The sequence below is a fragment of the Temnothorax americanus genome, unplaced genomic scaffold, assembly GCF_048541705.1.
Source record: "Temnothorax americanus isolate GAGA-0224 unplaced genomic scaffold, ASM4854170v1 Scaffold8, whole genome shotgun sequence".
Taxonomy (NCBI): Eukaryota; Metazoa; Arthropoda; class Insecta; order Hymenoptera; family Formicidae; genus Temnothorax; species Temnothorax americanus.
Window position 1 is genome coordinate 2,910,606 of NW_027509802.1, and position 21,778 is coordinate 2,932,383.

The 21,778-nt window shown below is 37.3% G+C and overlaps 1 long non-coding RNA gene across 2 annotated transcripts in view; it reads right to left on the reverse strand.

The window, feature by feature from the left end:
- LOC143907182 (uncharacterized) overlaps positions 1-21,778 on the reverse strand; it is a 148,380-nt gene that overhangs the window by 40,992 nt on the left and 85,610 nt on the right. For both annotated transcript variants that reach the window (XR_013259759.1, XR_013259760.1), the window contains exon 3: positions 12,588-12,632. This is a non-coding gene — a long non-coding RNA (uncharacterized LOC143907182). The remainder of the gene's footprint in view (positions 1-12,587; positions 12,633-21,778) is intronic.

The following is a 21,778-nucleotide window of genomic DNA, read 5'->3' on the forward strand; positions in this document are numbered from 1 at the left end:
AATTAACTTTCGTACGATCATATTTTCTTTCAGGATTATTTTTACCGTGGGCGTGAAATGTACCGTAGCTTGTAGGTGGGCTCGCCCACAAACATAAGTGTGTCACAAAAGAGGTGAGAAGAAGATAAATCGGCCAAATTGGATTTCTCGTATCCCACAAGATTGCATCTTCCCACTGATCTTATTGTTTTCTGACAACCATGAAAAACACCGTGCTGCTCTGCGCTCGTGCCAGCCAAATGTTTCTTCAATTTCTTCCTTTCCCAACCGTGCAGAATATATCGCAGCATCTCGCCACTTAAAAGGTTGTACCCCTGCAAGCTATTTTCCGCCGCGAAACTGCAATCATCTTTGTCACGAGAAATATGATTTAACTCAATCTTAAGCGTTTCACACCAAACAACGAATGATTTAGAGGCAAACAATCTTCAGATTAGAAAATAAACTAAGTCTTGCCTCAAATGTGTTTATCGAGAGAATACATTGCTGTGTCGCATCGCAAAGTGTTGATCGTACAATGAGCAATCACCTCCGGTACTCAGCGCTGCATTCGATTTTCCAAACGGTGTCCGTGAGATAAAAACAACTAGGCTTGACCAAGAAGTGAAGCGCGACAGAAATGTGCGGGACAGAGCGGAGGAAGAAAGACGGTCCGGGTGGAGAGGGTAGAAGACTCTCCGAGAGTAGAGAAACACATGTCGTTCGCCGTACCCCGCGGTGCCGTGGGGTTCGATGCGTGAGATTCATATATTAAGCGGCGCGCACCGGCCGAAACCCCCTGAACGAGAACGGAGAAGGAACAGTCAAAGGAAAGACGAGATATGATAACAGAGACAAGGAGAAGGCAACGTGGCATAGATGTCGGTGAGAAGGAAACAACACATCGAAGAAGAAGAAGAAGAAGAAGAAAAAGAAGCAGAAGAAGAGAGCGCGAGATATGGCAAACGGGAAAAGAGAAAATGATGAAACGAGACGGAAAAGGATGGAGCGAAAGGAGGAAACGAGTAGGGCAACGAAGGAAGCGAAGAGGGTGCTGTAGAAAGAAGGTTGCGCGCGAGAGGAGGAAGATCGAGAAAAAGAGAGAAGACGAGAAGAAGAAGAAGGACGCGGCTTCATCGGGAAGGAGAACGGCTGCGGAGCGAACCAGAGACAGATGAACTAATGCTCGAAACCACGGGGGGGCTCGTGCTTTCGAGCGTCTAATGATTTAGCCGGTGCAACGACGTGCCAGTGGTACTGACGCTGATGATGGTCGTGGTGAAGGTACCGGTGCTTATCCCCGGTATCGTGCCGTTCGGAGCGTTCTCGCGGACTCAATTTTCGGCCGAGCCGACATAAATTTTACCTAGGTCGTATTCACCTCGCTTCGTACTTATTGTTGAGATTTCCGAGGAAAGATCATCGTGTTACCGCGTTATTATTACCTTTGAGTGGAAGTGCCGTTCAACGAATCTTAGGTGTAACGACTAGTGAAATTTTTAATCATCGGCAATAACGGTGTCTTCTGCGTTTTAGGGTGCCGATAAGCAGTGTTTCGTGATTAACTTGAGGTTCGGCAAAGGTGCGGCTGGGAAAAATCAATTCGTAATGTCATAACGATCGCAGGATGACGTGGGCAAATCAATAATTTTTTTTTATTGTAATAAATCGATCCATGGGGAAATTTGCTGCTGTCATTCTCTCTCGCGTAAGATTCTGTTTTCAAGTTATTGATATTACACGCGGAAACAAATAAATGTATTTTTGCTTTAAGCTTCTGTTGCTGCATATCTCGAACATTATTCATGCTTATTTCTTCGTACATTTTTTGTCTTATTTGTATAAATACAAATATATAGAAAAAATTTGTAAATTATTATGGCAAAAAAGGATTATATCTGCGAGCTGCATTATCCCATAAATTCCTAACACAGAGTGTCATAAATGCTTCTGTTTGCATTTCTCCCTGTTTTTGTGTGTTAATATATCTCTATTCTATGTATTCCGTGTATTCCACACAAGTTTCTTGCACCACCAAACAATACAAACCACCAATATCAATAAAATAGTAATCGGAGAAAGCCTTCCAGGTTCTTTTCTTTTCATGATTAATCTCTCTTCGTCTTCTGTCCGTAAACGAGGTAAAGAGCGGCAGAGTTTCACTTCCTCCGTGTTCTTATATGCCATGGTTAGCGGCTATAGGGTCAAACCATAAACTTTTATAGCAAATAATAATTTTTTTTGCGATTTCCTCTTTTATGATTTACGTTTTCGTACAGCCGCTTGGTCAGATAAAAAATGTGTAAGCTTCCCTATTATATTTTTTCAACTTCTTTTTTCTTGATGGCTATTTCTGAGAATTTCAACATTGTCTTCTATTAGAAATTTCAGCATACTATTGCAAAAATTTCATTGACATCGTTTTGGTAAAATTTTCTATGTCATGGTAATTTTTTGTTTACGCGATATACGCGGCAGCCTCACCGATTTCACAATAATTATTCCAATATGTTTCCTTTCTTTAGCCAGTTGCTCATAATTGCACGCGAGCTGCGTTATATTTTTCTTCGATTTACTTCATGTCGAGTAAAATCATTCGCAAGAAAGTTGCGGGTTATCTTGTTGGTCACGCTTCCTTTGAAGTATTTATTGAAGTCACAAACGCCTGCAGTTTCGAGATAATGCAAGTGGCACAGCTGTGCCACGTCATTGGTGTATTTCCTAAGTAGCTAAATAAAATAATCTGTAATAATTACTCTGTTATTTCGTTTAACCGCAACTATTTTACTTATACCTGTTTATGAATGAAAATATTACGTAAGATATAGATTACGAGTTTCTTTGCGTGTGTTTCTAAACATATATTTTTTACACATGATAAAATGAGACCTAATTATAAATATTGATTTATATCAGAAAATCCCGTTCCATCCGGGAAGTTATATTTTTCCAAGAGAGAATTGAACTAGTTTATAGCACCTCCATAGTGTTCGAAAAACTCACGGCAGGTACGCAACGATAAATGAAAGTCGCTTTCCATTTTGCACGAACCATTAATGGTCGATTTCCCAGAAATGGTCAATGATTTCGAGCAGATCATTTTTTGACCGTCATCCTGGGTGGTATTCGTTCCTTACTGGCTCGAAGGGCTGGTCTAGATTTTCACCCCGATCGACAATGACGATTTCCGACGCTGGCAAATTTCATTGTTACGATCCCGTAGCCGGTCCTCCGCGCCTCTCTTTACGAAAGGACACACGACGATGATTCTCGACTCAGGTATCTGAGTCGGTCCTTCTATATCCTTGACTTTTCTTCCCGTTACAGATGACTTCGCCATCTTTCGCTCGTGGATGTGGTTCGATCGATAGGGGAACACCCAAAGGCCCACCTACTCAACACGGCCTCTTTTCCACGAGTTTGTCTCCTCATGTTTAGACCACACTAGGGGTCCCAGAAAATTACACCAAAAGCTGCTCAATTTCTCGTTTTAACAGCCGCATAATGGATCCTCGCGCAGCGCCGATTCGTGATCCGATCAATGGGATCGATGCAGCCGGTCGACTTCTGATTTAGACATTTTCGATGTAAAAGGAAGATTTTTGCTTACAGCGAGATCAATGAATGTGAACGGGAAAATATATATACATGCTGTCAACAAAACTGATGATGTAAGGATCGCTTGGCTTTCGACTAGAATTAATTGTCATCATATTGTTACGCGATTTGACTTATGAGAGATGATAATAGATCTATAGCTCGTAGAGGCTTTCATTTATATCGCAAATGTACATAATTTATATGTATTTACATAATACATAAGAATTTTACATACAAATCTGATTATTGTAAAATTATTGAAAATCATCTATGTTTTCTTTGATGAAATCAATTTCTAGAATGGTAGGTAATTTTAACTTAATACGTTGAATACCAGACTTAATTCGTTTATTTCTCTGGAGATGCCAAAGTAAAATTTCCACTATTAGATCCACATCTCGAAAATATAAATAATCTCGATAAAAGTCAATTATTTCGTCTGCTTAATGCAAATTTAATCAATTAATATTAATTAATATTATTATTAATCAATTAATACAAAAATGAGATTTCTATAAAACAGAGCAATTACAGGAACATTTTATTGCAGTATTCCTATTTTTGCTATAAAAAATTCTATATTATTATTAATCTTTGCACGTTGTTGACGAACAATCGAGTTCTATCTTCTAATTTTTTTTTTAATATTACCCTTACAAGCGCATTAGTGCAGTATGCTGCAAAGAAAAAAAATAACAAAAAAATATTGAGTTTTACTTATTTCCCTTCCGGGAATGAGACGGGGTCGCGGAATATAGAGAGGGTGGTTCGTAATGGTAAGCTTGATTATAATAGAGGTATCATTCCCGCGAACGATACGCTCTTCCTCTTCTCTTGGATAATTGCAAATGGCGTCCTTTTATGCCGCTAGGGCGGCTGATCAAAGCCGCGGATAAATAAAAGATAATCATCTAATTATTCCATTCAAACAGCCGGCTGCCGACTACTCGGCGTATCGAAGGTACGATTGGCTCGGCGATCATTAAGATCGCGGCGCGATCATATTTTCATTCTTCTCTTCTCCCTCGATTCGTACGAATCATTGTGATCGAATTCGTGGCGAACGTGACCTGTATTACGAATATTGTAACGACTCTTCAATCGAATTGCCTGTTTAGTATATCGATTTGGCATCTTGTTTTATGCAAGCTAATTTATTACTAAAAAATTTACGTGCAATTTTTTTCGCACTTATTTTTTCTGCAAAGTGCGTTTACCTTGTACTTTTTTCATTTTGCTTATCTGCACATGCCGAATGTATCTATTCTATCGAAAAGTACTAAAGCTAAACTGTATCTTATCGACAATACATGTTTCGCATCCGAAGTGACAGACGGATGACATTAGATCGCCGAGATATCTCGCTCGAAGCATCAGAAGAACGACGTTGGCTCGCGAGATAACCTGGTCCGTGAGCGCAAAGGGATTAGTATAACATCCAAGGGACGAAGGCGACGTTACGGGATGTTTTCTGAGCAGCGAATTAATGTGTAGTGACAGACTTGTCAAAAAGAAGGCCGATACAAACATCATTAGCTTACAGAGCGTTCCCCTCGGTTCCCGACGTACGCGGCGCGGGTGTGGTATCTTGTGGTGCCCTTGAGACATATTCTCTCTCGATCTGATTTCCCTAGTGAATGCAAAGCAGCGACTGACGTTTAAAATGTTTTTAATCGCGGGGCTTTCTCGCGATAAAAACCGCGGCGCGCGGACGCGAGAATCACGGTGCACCATTTTGGTTACCTGCCAAAAGAAGATCGTCCTCCCACTCGGCATTAGTTACAAATGGACCGGAGCAAAAAACGAGAACGTGCAATCGAATGAAGGATCTCGGCGCAGCTGGTCTCGCGGTAGTAATGCGATCCATAGATCCCAAACGGAGGTGTGACCGAGAAACGGGTACGGGTGAGACTGCGTGTCTCCTCGCTCCTAGATAAGAATCTGTCATCCCGGTGACTGGCTGGTACACTAATGCCGGGCGACAAGATACTACCAGATAAAATGCCAGTAAGTTCGCCCAGTCATTCCCGCGATACCGCGACAACGAGATGGCGGTGCCACCTCATTCGCCGACACTCGTCGGCTGAAGATAACCAAAATATGTATTTTGCACCGGTGGTACTTGAATAATGACGCGATAGTTTACCAAGGAGGAATGCACCTTGCGTCCGAGAGTCCGCTTCCCGTATACCCCTCGGGAGATTTGCAATTTAATGACTCACTGCTCGATTGTATCTTTCTGTGTAATGGTTAGGTGATGTCAGAGAGAAATCATCTATCTACTTCTTTCGAAACAGATTGCGCGCCAATGTAGGAATGAGCGATGCTAAGTCAAAACGATTATAAAATCTTATGAAAGCGCAGCTTCGAAACGCGAAGATAAAAAAACAATTAGAAATTCAATTAGAAGCTTTGTATGTAATGGATGATAAGTCATACTGGAACGGTAACATCACAAGTAGCGAAAATATGTTCGTTACAAACGTTACAAAAAAAATACATCAGATCTCGTAACATCGATCATCGAGAAAGATGGAAAAAATCTCGTTCTCGACTGCGTAACCGGGAGTTTCGAATCTTTTCTTTTCTTCATCTCGATTAGCGACTAGCTATTATAAAGCAACGGCAGATCGCGTGTCGAAAGAGATGAAAAAAATGAGTGGGATACAGTATACTATAACTGGAACAAAACTGGGAAAAAAAAGATTTACCGCGCACCTTCCTCGGCAGAGGCAGAGATCGTGAAACTATCTGGAAAAAAAGAAGTAAACCGTCAATCCGATCTTCTCTTCCTGGAGCAGATTTCGTCGTCCGCGCGTCTATATCGAGATGGGCCTGGCCAGGTGAGTGGGTGAGTGACTCCGGCATTGTCATTCGGCAAGATATACGACTCCCGGTTCCCAGAAACAGTTTATATTCCGGGCGGTAGAATGGGGAGAAGGATCGGAGAGATCGTTATATATGCTTACCTGGTCCAAACGATCCTCGTCGTTCTCATCTCGGAAGCGTTTCGTTTTCGGGATTCTGCGTCGAAGGCACTCGGTCAGGGCCGCCGTCGACCCACGGATACCTCGGATACCTCGGCGATCATTTTCGAAGACTTATACCGCCTCGCGGGCACACACCGATATATATATTGCTTCGGAAATAATTCACTGATTGTGAGTAACCGCGATATAACTCGCGCGGGAACCGGTTGTCTTTGATGGAACGCGTGAATAACTCCCCCGGCGATCGATTATAATTAAAGGAACAATTTCTCTCATTTTCGAGCGTAATATTGAATGTCGTGGACATAGACGAACCTATGTTGCACACTTATCGAGACAATCGGTCTTTATCTCTTCGATCACGAAGTGTAATAATCGGATCGGGGCAATTATCGTCGCTTGTTGTCAGTACTTATTTTCGTTTATCTTTATGATACAGTTCGCTTTATGTCTCGTCTCGTTTGAACAGTGATGTCTATAGAGTGATACAGATCTCCCTTGAAAAGCATTCTTTCGAACGCAACTGTACACAAAATCAGCAACAAGCGTATATATAGATAATTTTACAAATAAACTCTTATACAATTTTTCTCAATTTAAATTGTAATATAAATTTCTATATAAAATAAAAAATAGGGAAATATCATAGTGTATTGTAAATTTAATAACTTCAGATCACTGTAATTTATCACGTAGAGATTTTATTCACGATATCTATATATTATCTATATTTCAGAGATAAAATATACAGTGAGACTGATTAAATCGTATCATTGTTACGAATTTCTTTTAAAAATTCGTGAACAAAGATATTTATGAAAAATCCTAGATATTTGTTTATTTTTATATATATTATTGTTAATACTAGAAAGCTATTTTCATCAATTGCCTTCTTAGAATCAGTTAGTCCTAGACAATTGTTGTATATATAATACATTTGATCACCAGTTTCCTAAATCACTATGTTTGTCTTTTCCAACAATATTTCTTACATTTTTACAGGAATTAGAAAGTTGTAAAATGAGAAATAATTTACGAAATACAATACATACACACACATACACACGCACACGCACATTACATGTACACTTACTCCTTACCCCTTTAATTTACAGTACTGTCGAACAGTCACAATTGAAAGGCTTCTGTTGTAAAGAATGTAATGAAATAAATCCTTCGTTTCACTTGGCTTTCATTCTCTTCTTTTTACAAGAGACTGACATAAATGCGGCTTCGTTTTATCTTACTAATAAAAATAAAATATATATTTTTACTTCAAGCCGTCTCATTCACTAAAAAAAGATTTATTTTTTTAATTGGGTGTAAAAATGCGTGTTGTCACACAGACTCGTCTATTACTATTGTACGAGAAGCTTTCGAAAGATTCATCACGTGTAAATATTCTCGAAAACTTCTCGAGATACTATATAGTAGTAAGTATATCGCAAGCCTGACAGCGTTCGACATAGAGCAATGGGAACGAGAAAGACGGAGAGATAGTTCTTTTGGGGAGGTATTTCCAGGCTCCTTTAAAGGTGGGGATATTCAGCTATAAATAACTATAAACAGGGACCTCTGTAAGTCAGGTAAACTCGATTCTCGCACGGAAACTATCCGTATAAGTCTATACAGTTAGTTGATTGTGTATAAGAGTCTCTCTCCTCCACCTCTGTCCCTCTATTTCGATTCGGCGGACTGTTTGGATGCTGGTGGTTTTTCAGAGTCACGCCCTGGAAGGGGACCGCGGGTCGCGAGGATGTTTGGGAAAATGGATCGCTTACAGGTGCGACGTATTTAATCCGGAGACATCTTCATAATCTGTTAACCCTCATGGAAAATAACACACAACGAGTCCGCTGAAGGAAAGCCCTGCCGCAGCTGCCGAATCAATTCGTCTTCCCGTGCGTACATGCGTATAGAGAACATTCGTACAGAACAAATGCATTGTTGGTGACAAAATAATTCAAGAATTTTGGAATGGCTCTGCGTTGCATTAAAAAATCGACGATTTTGAAGAATTTATGCCATATGTATAAGAATAATCAACAAACAATAATTCCTCGTCGCGACCATCTCGCGATGGAAATCGATTTTGCGTTTAAAATGAGAAGATGGAACTTTGTAATAAAACTATAATTTCATCTCGCGGTGAAAAACTCTGAGACTGCTCTTACCCGATAACAGGACGCGAATGGATGAAACACTTATGGGTGGATTTTATCTGAAACGAGTGTATATCCGATACGGAGATGTTGAAATAGTTTTCATGTACCCACAGTGGGGCGCACTCGGGGCCACGCTTTGTCGAAGGTACGGTCAGTCGTTCAAGCAAAAGTGATTTTCTATGGCGCGCCATATCGATAACATCACGTTAATGCCATTCACTTGTTTGCCTCGAGAACCGATGCCTCTTTCTGGGGGTTATTATTGCCAAGCGATTCGCAGCATTCGCGCTAACACGAGAAGAAAAAAAGATCGGTGTGACGTAATTTAATATGACTAATGAATACAAACACCGTTGATTCATATTTGGAGAATTGGAGATTTAACGATTGATCTTTTCATGTATATACAACGACACGATATACATGATTATACGCCGAGAATAAATAAAAAAAAACAAGGAAATTATTTCGTTGTTCAAAAAGTACAAAAGCTATCAATGATATCTTTACATTACTTTTCATTCGTAATCTCTTTGCAACACTCGTAACACACTGTTCAGAGCATTCTATTAAGTTTTCTTATATTCTGAGAAAAAATAATCTTGATTGATTGCGCGCGAAAAAAAATACATCACTTCTTTTATTTCGTTATTACTTCACTAAACTGTTTTTATCCATTATATATACTTTTCTTTATGTTATATAGTTATTCCTATTTTTCTATAAATTTTAATTATGATTTCACATTTTCTATTCGTATAGAAATCTTACCACAGCATGCTGCTCAACACTGCTGCACACAGCGAGTGGTAGCTTACTCTTTGAAAGTAAGCAAAATACTGCAGGTTTATTACTGCAGATAGGGATAGACACACAAGGCTTCCCTAGATTTGCAGTTGATCTAATTTCGCTTTTGCTCAAATATTTTGAATAAAATAATATATAATTGCTCTTAATTTTGTATTTACCCTCGTATAATATAAATATAAAGATAACTATTATAATTTTGTTAACACAAAATTGATTAATAAATATATATTTACTATCCACTAAGAATTTTTAATAAAATATTATAAATGGTACATTGAAGAAGAAATGAAATGTTACATATAACGTTCGCTGTTGCCAATAAGATAAGACACAATTAAGCTTTAAGCTAAAAAAGTTAAATAGCGAAATAAATGAGTAGTATAAAATGACATGTCTTAAAAAATGTCTTAAGCAGATTTCCTATATTTAATTGCAGAAATTAAGATGTATGTATAATAATTACAGTGCAGACGTGCTACTATACAGATGTTTCTGCAAATGTTAAATAGGCGAAGAAATCTAATAATTCCAAAAACAATGACAAATGATTGTTAAAAAGACCGTCAAAGGATTGTTATCCTTCGAATAGTCGGCACGTCAAAAAAAAAAAAAAAAAAAAACCGGCATATTTCCAAGGAACGTTCGACATTCAAGCAGAAATATTTCTGCTTAAAAAATGTCGTGGGTTTTAGTATTTATTTGTCACTTTCGAATCGACGAAACACATTGAGTTTCGTGGTGGTCTCTCTTGTTCTTTCCTAGAACTTACAAAAAGGGCATCATTTTGCTTGAAAATCGATTCGTTTGTTCGGCGGACGTAAGTTTAAAGTTGAAGGCGATCGGCATTTCCGAAAGCTGCCGGCTTTTCCTAGCTGATTTTTCTGAAATTGATGGCGGCACTTTATTCAGAGCGCGACACTGGTTATAACGGGATCCCCGTTATACCTAATGGCCTTGACAAATTTGTTTGGGTCGTGTTTGTCACGCCTTTTCATATGACTTCCGATATAAAACTACCTTTTGCACATGGACATAACGATTTGATCATAAAAAGAGATATTAATCTATTTTGTTCACTTCACTAATCTATTCTGTTATTTTTGTTTATTCAAAATTAATTTTTTTTAATTTTATTTAAAAAGATCGATGAAAAAGGTATACGTTGAATTATTTGATTTTTAATCGAAAGTACACACTGTGTATAACGAAGTATCTGTGCGCGAGGATATTCACTATCTTAATATCTCATTAGATGTTATTTTTCTGAAATTTTTTGGTAAAGTTACTTTTATTCGTGTTGCAATCAATATATCTTGCTACAAGATATTTGTAGCAATATTTGAAATAGTTTTTAAAATATTGAGATTGCACAAAAAGATTTAGAGCGAAACACATATTTGATATTTTCCATATTGAACCATTAAACTGAGAACGAGTATATAAGTGACAAACAAAGCAATATCAGTAAAAAGCTAATAAACTTAAAAAAAATTTAGGAGAGAAGCATCGATATAATTTATATATAAATTACATATTTAAAACATTTGATAATACAACCAATCTTTTCGTATATGTCCAAATGTATGCATGTGTCTGCACTTGCACTGTTTCATAGCACGGAGACAAACACGAGAGCTCGCAAGCAGAATTATGCATATAAACGCAATTGGTGCTCACGGTTAAATAATGTGGCAATATACCGACAATTTCGATAATTAACATGAAATTATTCCAACGTAAAGGCTACGCTGTCTGCACTCTTCTCTCAATTAGCGAATACTTTTACGACGCGTGCATGTATTTCCGAGAACTCGCTGCATCGTACGTGCGCGATCTCTCCTTTTTCTTTTCCTCTTCTTTCATCACGAGACGATGAAACCCGTCGAAGTGACCATTTCGTGGACCACGAAGAGGACTGCAGTAAAACGCATTTTTTTCGAAAGATTTCGACTCCCCGCGCTTTTCTTCAGTTTTATTTTACGCTCATAAACATCTCGGACTGATTTACTATTAGATCTCACCGGACTACGTAATCGCCTATAAAGAATTTATTTAATGCTCTTTCGTTTCGTTTCAACAGTGACTATTTATCTAAACACCCATTCCGGACTGGGCGCTAAAGATTAAAATGACACTGCAATTATAAATCAAAAGATAGAAGTTTATATATGCATAATATTCCGTGACTATTCTGGTCAAATTTTTTGACGTGCCTATTAGCTAATATGGCTCGGATTCTCATTTTTAAAATCCGAGAGTGTTTTCTTGCAGGTCCTTCAAATGGCAATGTCTAAGAAACGAATGACGTCGCGCTCATGTTTCCACCATGTGCCTACCATGCGTGCGGACAATAGAAGAATGATTTTTCACAGTAACGCAAATAACATCACGTTTTGCGAACGGTTTCAACAGAAACTGTTTGTATTTTTAGCTGAAGTTGAAAATCATAGAACACTCCGTTATAAGATTTGACAATTTTAACAGTACCTAACAGTCCTTCTTAAAGTGTTTTCAGCTTTTATTTTTTAACCTTTAAAACCTACACGGTCCATATATGGACCTCGCATATAGACCTTTAATCGCGTGTAAAGCTAAGTCTAATCAAGCAAATCTTAAAACATTATGAAATAGAGGTAGAAAAACTGAAGAATATAATAGAATTAAAAAAATTGTCAATAATTAATATTAAATTGTCCAAAAACATCAATTTTTGAAAAGCCTCAAGTGGTTGAGACTCTTCAACCTTGAGGTGTAGCCTTTATAAAGGTTAAACTAATATACTCTAAGTTATGCTTTCTATTTAATCGCTGAATCTTATATACTAAACATTATTCGAATTGCACAAGACCTACGTCGACTTCTTAAGATCGCATTACATCGGCCTAAATCCAACAACTTTTTTAATTATAAAGTTTAATTATTTTGGATGCAAGTTTTATTGCTCCTCAATTATTCACATAATGCTATTAATCATAATAAATTATTGTACACAATATTCTTAAAAAAAAATTACATTATATAAGAAAAGGATCATTGCACTCACCAAGAATCGTTACTTGCCGAGTTTTGCGCGATGTCCTTCCAATCTCTGGAAAACAGAAAACATTACATTATGTATAGACTCCAATAGCTCTAAAAAAAAATCAACAGATTGTTAAAGTTTACAATATCTATTCCAATTAACACAAAAATACAACTTCGACTTTGGTTTTAATACAATAAACTTAAGAAAAGTGTTTCTCTCCGCACCTTGCGATAAGAAAGAAAAGAAAACTTCGTTTTACTCCAATGTGAAACAGTCCCTCGTTCACCTGTGTCCAATTTGTTAAAGTCCAGTTTTTCACTAACTACTTTTTTGCTTCAAAATTCGGTAATTGCTTTACATTTATATTCGATAGATAAGAGATCGATGTCCAAGTGTAACTAGCCCTTACAGGTTATATACACATTGCAAATATAAAATATAAAAATATAAGAATGTAAAAAAAGAGTATATACGAGATCAAGTAAAATGTGTTATAATACTCATTCAATGGTCATGTTTTTCTTTCTCTGGTCTTCAGCAAATTCTCAGTATTTTTTATAGGGCTATTAATAATAACGCGTTTATTTTTCGCAATTCGTATTATCACTCCTTATTTTGAGTTCCACAAATAAATATAAGATATAAAAATGCAATTAAAAAATTTAAAAAATATAATATTTTATATATAAAAAATTACATGGAGCCTAGTTGTGTTATATAAAACAAGTTAGCAATATGTCAGCAAAATAACACTGTCGAGGAAAGACCTCTGTAATTACCAACATCCAATAATTTAGTGACAAATGTCGGTCCGAGTTTCTTTAGGATGATTAATTTTTCATTTTTTGAGAAACTAAAATTAAAATAAATCAATTTAATATTTATGTTTATATCAAATTTATATTAATATAAATTGACTTATGCTTCTGTTTGTTATATCATACGATGTCGACCCTTTAAAAATTCTATTGTATTAGCTATGACTTTCACATGCATTAGTCTTTTAGAAAAAAAAAACATTTTTTTTTTCACAAATTGTTTTCACTACAAAATGTAACAAAATAGAATTTATTATTGATTTGTTACAGTGTAGAACAAGAATAAACAAAAATAACGAATATAATAGTATGTCAAGTATTAGTGATATTTTGCAATCTCTCTCTATCGGTAATTTCCATTAGTTACAAAGAAAAGACATTAAAAATGATTTATTAACAAGATAAATCATTAACTTTAAAGTACCGAAAAGACCATTCAGATGGCCCAAGGCTTTCACATTTGGAAACTGTAGCATTGTGATAGTTCTGCATTTGGTATATACCTCTAGTTTGCAAATTCTTTCTTTTTTGTGCTCTAGTTTAAATGACACTCATTTTTCTTTCGAAAGGACATCGTATGTGAAGATGACATTTTTGCAAAAGATAAATGATCTCTATCATATGGTTCCGAACGTTTTTCTTATTTGCATGCAAACGTCATATCATATAACGTATGGATGCCGCCCATATGTTTTATTATTGTTAAACTAGATCCTAAAGAATAGTCAACGTAATTTGTGACTTATTAACAATAATACTTGATACATAAAAGCTTAATATTTAAATAATTTAAGGCAATAAATACAATAAAATATACATCTAACTTTTAATATCATATATGTAAATATGAATAAAACACGATAAATTGCAAAAAGATCCTTAAAAGAGAAAAGGTATTCAAAAATAAAATCCCGAGTATAATGATTGAAATTACTCCAAATTATGATAAACTACAAATAATAAGTTAGAAACAAGTTACAGAAATGAATTCTAGAGATTCTAAGCCACACATTAGCATCCGTTTTATTGTTCTTTACATAGATCTGTGCAGAAATATCCCGTAACCCACAACGAATACCAAGAGCCGCTACCGGTCTTACTAAAGAGAAGCTTACAGCAATAAAAATGACAAAACACTTAGGAAAATATTTACGACCTGTTATATTTTATCGTAAACGAGATAAAAAGGTTGCTCGCTCAATGAATTATCTATACCCTTTGGTTTTGAGCGAAGTTTTTTCGTGCGCTGTCGGTGAGCACAAAAATTGACCACACACACGCACATTTTTCGACTTCAGATTTATAAATTTGCAAATATTGGACCTGTAAATTCTATTATATATTCATCCTTACTTTTTCAAAGGTGGCGATCGCGTAACATTAATCGTGTTATTACCACTATTACTATAAGAAATTTACACAGGAAAAAAACAAACTGAACGTACACAGAGATCTGTCTTTATTCATCTTTTCGTTCAATTATTTATTAATCCGGAGGTTAATAAATTAAATAAATCAGATTAAAAGACATATTTCTACGCTTTTAAGATAAAATCTTTTGTTAAACGATTTATTCAAAGAGCTGTCAATTATAAATTTGTGAATTCTTTTCCGCCATTCGACGAAGAGTTAAAAAGCTTTAACTGTAACAGCCAGGTGATCTCGAAAGTCTTTTTCTGGCGGTTTCGACCGTCCCACTGCGATATACAATAAAACTGCTGCATTATTCGATATGTCGCCGCCGGAGAATCCCGCGCGGCAGCCACGTTGAACTGCGGTTGTCGTTGCTTCGGCGACAAGTTATGGAGACGTCTAGGACATTATGCGCACGGTGAAATCGTAAAGGGACGATTTTACGAATGTTCGGGATCTTCCTCGTGTCCCGGCAGCCGTTGGCTATCCACTATTCTCACCATTTTAAGATGCATCCGGATGAAAGTGACATGTAGCACGTAAAAAACGCAGAAATACATGAGCAAAGTGTATGTTGTATTTATTGTTGATCGGGTAAAAATTTCGTTATGTTCATTCCCTGCAATCTTATTCCCACGAGAAGGATTTTTAGATACTTTAGATACTTAACTCGATAATGTAACAACCTACAGATTAATAAAAAATTAATATTTAAAAACTAAACTTTATTATATAATATTTGAAAATATTTTTATTGCAATTAAAAATGAAAAATAAAGCAAGAAATATATGTTATAGTAACTTTTGTATAAACTGCGAGCGTTGTCTTTCGACAATTAATTTACATTACTTTTTATTATTATGCTATTGTCGTATTACGTAGATTTATCTCAATTAGGAAACTTTTCACTTTTTCGAAAGATATATTTTTTAGAAAGACCTTGTTCCAAATAATTTGCTTAATTATTTGGATAAATTCCGTGTAATGAGATTACATACTAATTGAACAGTTCGAAAGATTCAAATATATGGCTAAACAAAAAAAAAAGTTAATCCGGATGCATCTTACGAAGGCGCGGCAGATCGCTGTCCTTCGCGTTTCGTTGGGATGGCGAACGGCCTGCCTTGAACCGGGACCACGGAATTCAGAACTAAAGGGAAATACCCACGGACCCGAGACACGACGTAATTCTTTAATTGCTTCGGCTAATTGGCCCCGAGTGGCGCCACAACGCCACGGAATATCGATGACAATTATTCCGCGGGAAGCGGACGGCCCGTAAATTGCCGGTGTTTTTATTCCTCTCTTAATCGCGCGCGCGACTCCACTCTTCACCTCTCCTGTCCCACTCCTTTCTCTCTCGTTTCCCGCGAGAATCGTCAATTCGAATTCGGACGAGGCTTTCGTGCGAGCGGCGATGACAAAGGGAAACCTTTAACGACGCCGTGCGAATCCGGATGCTTGTCTAATTGTAAGCCTATTGGCATATGGCAATAGGTAAAAAAGGCGCGGAGATGATTGTACGTCTCGCGAATACTTTGCATTCTTAACGAAAATTTATGCGCGGAAAGCTTCTGATTTTATATCATGTACGAGATATACGAGAAACGTAAGGCATGCACATGTATGTATTTTGAAGACGCCGCACAAGACAGTAGTAATATAAATATACCTATTAGAATGTGTACAGAATTTTACATATATGAACGTTTAATGCTCCTTAGATTGGATAAGGAGTCCGCGATATGTATATATTAATGAAATGACATAATTCAAGTTAATTATTACAAGCCACGTGAAATATACGAAGGTGTCCGTCGGCTGCGGAATTATACGCACGCGTAATTCATCCTTATGTACCGTAAATTTCACAAAGCATAATACTTTATAAATAACGTTAATCCTAAAGGTTTTGCGCTCTTGCCATCTTAATTTTATATGACGGTATTTGTATAGTTTATATACTCTGACAAATCAAATCTTTAAACGTTGAGTAACCGAATATTTCTTGCTTCGGGCCTCCGACAAAATAATTTCATTCAAATTTTTTATGTTCGTTTAATAACTGTCTTCTAAAGAATCTTATATTATTTTATTTTAAAAACATCATGAAAAAAACATTTGAATTTTTCGTAAAGATTAAATACATGTATATATTTCAAAAAATATGCAATAATATTCCAAATCTTAAACGCCACGTAGTGATTAAAACCTAATCTTCGCGAAGCAAAACTTAACTTTGGAATTGGAGCGGTATTTTGAAATTATGTTGCTGTTTGCGACGCGGATCTTGCGAAAGATTCTGTAATTAGCTTACGTATTAGACCGCTTGTAGGCGTCTTCGAGTCTTACTTCTCGGCGCGCAAATGATTTATGCACAAGCGATATGAGCGACATATACGATTTCGCTGCGGCCGAGGGAGAGTACATCGACGACGAGGTCTCTCTAGCTCGTCTCTGACAGTTCAACGAGCAAGGAACATCTATAATGACAAACCGCTTTGGTCTCTCGCGAGCGAACGGACACTGGGCGGTTCAGGGCCGTGGCCAATGTTATAAATGCACCGTCGAAAAAAAGCGGCACGTACCGCTTAGGGATCTATCGATAGATACGATATCCTCGACGCGCGCACGAACGTGACCGCGGCAAAGATCGATTTGTATCGAGGGGGCTCGAGAGAGGGCGAGATGGATGGGCCGGGCCTCGAAATCTATTAGTCATCACCCACACGATACCGAGACTCTCTCTCGTTCTCTCTTTCTTTCTTGTCGGTGCGGACAGGTAACTCGAATCGATGGCATTGTATCTCGCCAATCATGATGCACTTTTTCCGAATGAAACGTTGATATAGGTTCATGGAGAATTACGATCCAATGGGATTCAGGATGATAAACAAAACGAGCGAGCGCATACGGGTATCACGCGCGTAACAGCTTCAATTACGCTAATCGCAATTCCGATTGATAACGTGATCGCAAGGATCGTGCTTTATATTGCGAATGTAAGGCTGACCCAAATCTGTAATGCGCGCTCCAGTTTTTATCTTACTAGCGCAAGGACAAATACAAGATTGACTAGCTGCATAATTTATATCGCAAAGAATATTTTAAAATAACATTAAATTTTTACGTATTCCCTATAAAAATTTGAAGATAAAACTTTCAGAATATATGCGCAAATGTGACGTCTCAAGTTTTGTCATGCATGTAAAATTTTAATTATATATACGTAACTCGTGCAGAATTATTTTCAATCTGTAACACGGCAGTAGTTCGCAAATAACGAACACGCAGACGTGAATCAATTGCTGGTCGTCATCAAAAACGGCTAATATACATACACACATACAAACACATTAGCTTGATTACGTTAGTTATTCCGAAACGTAGGACGAACACGATAAAGAGGCCTAAGCCGCTCTCGTCAAAGTTGCTCACTTCCCGCCACTCGAGACCACTCCGAGTCCATTCACTCAATTCATTTTCATCTCCGATTCACCGTCCACCCTTCCTCCACTGTTCTCTCATTAGCGTTCTTTCCGGTGGCCCCGAGAATCAGAACGAGATTCTTCCTAAGAAAATTAGCGCTCGTTTCCGTCCGTAGGACTCAATTGCTCCTCGATGTGGAACATACATGGAGGCGGACGGTTGTTCGTTTTCTGTCTGATGAATATGCTCCGAGACGGGTCGTGATTCGTGATAAGTAAATATATCGCCGATTTATTTAAAAATATTTTTCTACTTGAAAAAAGAAACATCCAAAGGAACAAATTTGAAAAATTGGTTCGCTTGTAGAAAAACTGAATCAATTGTAATAAAGTATCATTGTGATCTTGATTAAACGTCATTCAAAGTAGAACATTCTAAATTGAAGACGCAGATTTAAAGAAGTGCACTTATGCGCTTTTGTTGCGTAATCTTATATCACGTGCACAATATCGGCACAGTACTCTGTGTTTGAACAATGCTTCAATGAAACATCAACTAAAATTAAAATTAACAGACAATGCACGGCTAAAATAACATTCGTAGAACGTATTTGCGTACTGAAATAAATGTCGACAGAAAGTGAGGGTAAAAGGAAAAAAATATTAACTAGAGTCTTCGAGTCTTTTCGTAACAAACGTTCGGTTACAAAGTTGCGCCTTTTCGTTTCAAGTATAAAATAGTAAATGTCCGACAAGAATCGTGTTGACGACAGAGGCGTGTACAGGACAAACCTGCGTGACCAATGTGTCGAAAATGAGTATAGGGCGTGGCACGATTCACCCTCTGCTTACACTTAGAAACTCGTAATATTTCTTTCGAAGACACTCCCACAACTTTCCAAAACAAAATGCCAATATATTATTTATTATCTACCGAAAAACGCGTATTTGTAATTTTTGCCGAACGATCGAGTTGAGATTTAGGGAAAAACGAATAATTGAAAACAATCGCGAGAGAATATCTCAGAAATTTGTGACACAATTGCAAGTGATATTAACGGATGCACAAAACTATTGTCGGCAGTAACATCTTACAACGAGACTCAGTTGAAAGACATTTGTTCGATATAGCAAATATCGATACAACGGACGCCTTTCAATAACGCCTAATGACATAATATTTCCCCAAAAAGATCTCGGGAGGGTTCCTCGAGCATGTATACGTATTCACACCCGCACGCTTTGCCGTCGTGTACTGTGGTGAGCACGGGGATACGCTAGGGAAGTTGCATCCGCTGCACAACAGGGGGTGCACGGTCATTTTTTAGGGGTAAGCCCGTGTTCATGGGGGTAAGTCGGCTAACGAATCGTTTTTCTTCGAGGGTCGAAGTGAGATATCGATGTACAAAAATAAAAAAGGCACGTTCGCGCGCGCGCGCTTCGAGACACTTATTGTGGATGATGCTATTACAACGCACTGTCATGCGTATCCCTAATGGTTAATTTTAATGCGCTTTCGAGCTGTCATCCGGGAAACAGTGTACAATTTATTTCTGTCAGTCGTAACCGCATTACGAGATGCCAGATGGATTTTTGGCTAATCGAATCCCAAAGTTATCGTTAACAGAATGTATAATTCAGTGGCTAGTGGCAGTTACGCTGGTCGTTTTCACTGATATTTCAGCAGTTTCCAATTTCTCTGGATCTACGTGAATCTTCCGTTAGATTTTCTGGAAGAAAACTTCATCGGAAGGATATCCGACGATTCCGTAACATCGTATATTACACGAAGATTTGATCAGAAGGTATACTGTCGTCCAACAATTTATCGAAAGGTCGAATATACTGTTCGCTCGTCTCGATTTTCGATTATCCTCGTTTTCCTTTCGTACCGCGAACCGCGATCTTTAACCTTGACGCATCTTCGAGAAGGGCCATCGTGCTTGCTATGACAAAACGGCGGCGTTTTGATTTTCGGCTGACTAATATGTCGTAAAGCGCCGTGCAGTGACAACGGACGGAGCTGTAAATCCTATCGTAAAATTATGCTGGTCGCGACGTACGTGTGCAAAACTATAAATATTAATGCGCTTCCCAAAAATAGTTCTTCTCTTTGGCTCCGTTCCTCCTTTTTTTATTTCTCTCTTTCTCGCTTCCTCGCAACGGCGCCGTAAATCAAGTCGCTAGAAGGAGGTTGTCAGCGAAAAATACGGCGGATAAAGGCGACCGGGGGTAAGAGTTTGTTTTAGATGCCAGAACCCCTTTCGCTCGGTGAGAAACATTGCTTTCGGCGGCCGCGACTTCCTTCGAGTACCGAGAATTCATACGATCCATCAGTCTTTTTCTATACTATTACGCTTTCCTATAAAATTCGCGTGTAGATCAAGAAATATGTCCTTGTGCGTGAAAAAATTCAATTTAATACGGAGAATAATTCCAGGAAAGTGTCCCTAATAAAATGCAATCGTTTCGCCATTTTACGATCAATGGAGGATACCACATACTCTATACCGTAATAATTTTATTTTTTTATAAATATAAATTGATTATCTTTCTGATACTTCTACTGGAAATTTTTCAAAAATTATCACGAATATTTGCCACGAAAGTATCGATTAATATTCCTTCGGTGTTTTTCGAAAGAAGGGAGATAATGCACAAATGTATATGTGACAGACCAACGAATATATTTCTAACATTTCGAATTTCAGAATGACCGCCGATGTCCAATGCCCGAGGGGAAACAAATAAAATTTTTAATTTCATTATCATATTTCGAGGATTTTTCATATTTTACGTATAGGACCCCTTCTCGAGACTTTTGGAAGGGACACGGACAGCCAATATTTTTGTCGGTGATCGCTCTTAAAGATACCTATCAACCCTTATCTGCTCGTGCATCGCTCGTAGAAATCTTATCTCAGAGCCACTTCAGCCCCGCTCACCGCTCCGTCATCTCACGTGTCGGATTCTGCTTTGATCCCTCGCTTCGGAGTTTACTACAGGACAATCAGGGGACTGACACAATCACTTGGGACTTAACTTTGAGAGAAATTAGCCATGTAGATTATATATGCACACCATGTATATCAAACTAGACATAAATAGTAAAAACATGCTTATCTTCAATGTATATGCACGTATGTGGAGTATGATAAAATAATCCTGAATTGTACAAGGCAATTTATACATCAATTATTATAAAACTATTACTCAAAATTTACATAAACATACATAAATGTCTATATATATAAATTGATTTATATATAATCATATGAAAATACCGATTTATACAAACGTAAATATAACTTTCTGAATTAAACGGTATACTTGCAAAATTAAAATATATGCAAAATTAAAATATTTTGTACTAAATTTCCCACCGCGGATTCTTTAAACAACCAGGTCTCGTTTATAAAAAATTATCATTAATGATATTAGTGACATTTAATAAATATTATATAGCGACGCCTTTCTATATATGTGCAACTTTACACGTGCATGGAATGTGCTCATTCAGTGTATAACGATTTATTAGATTTCTCATCA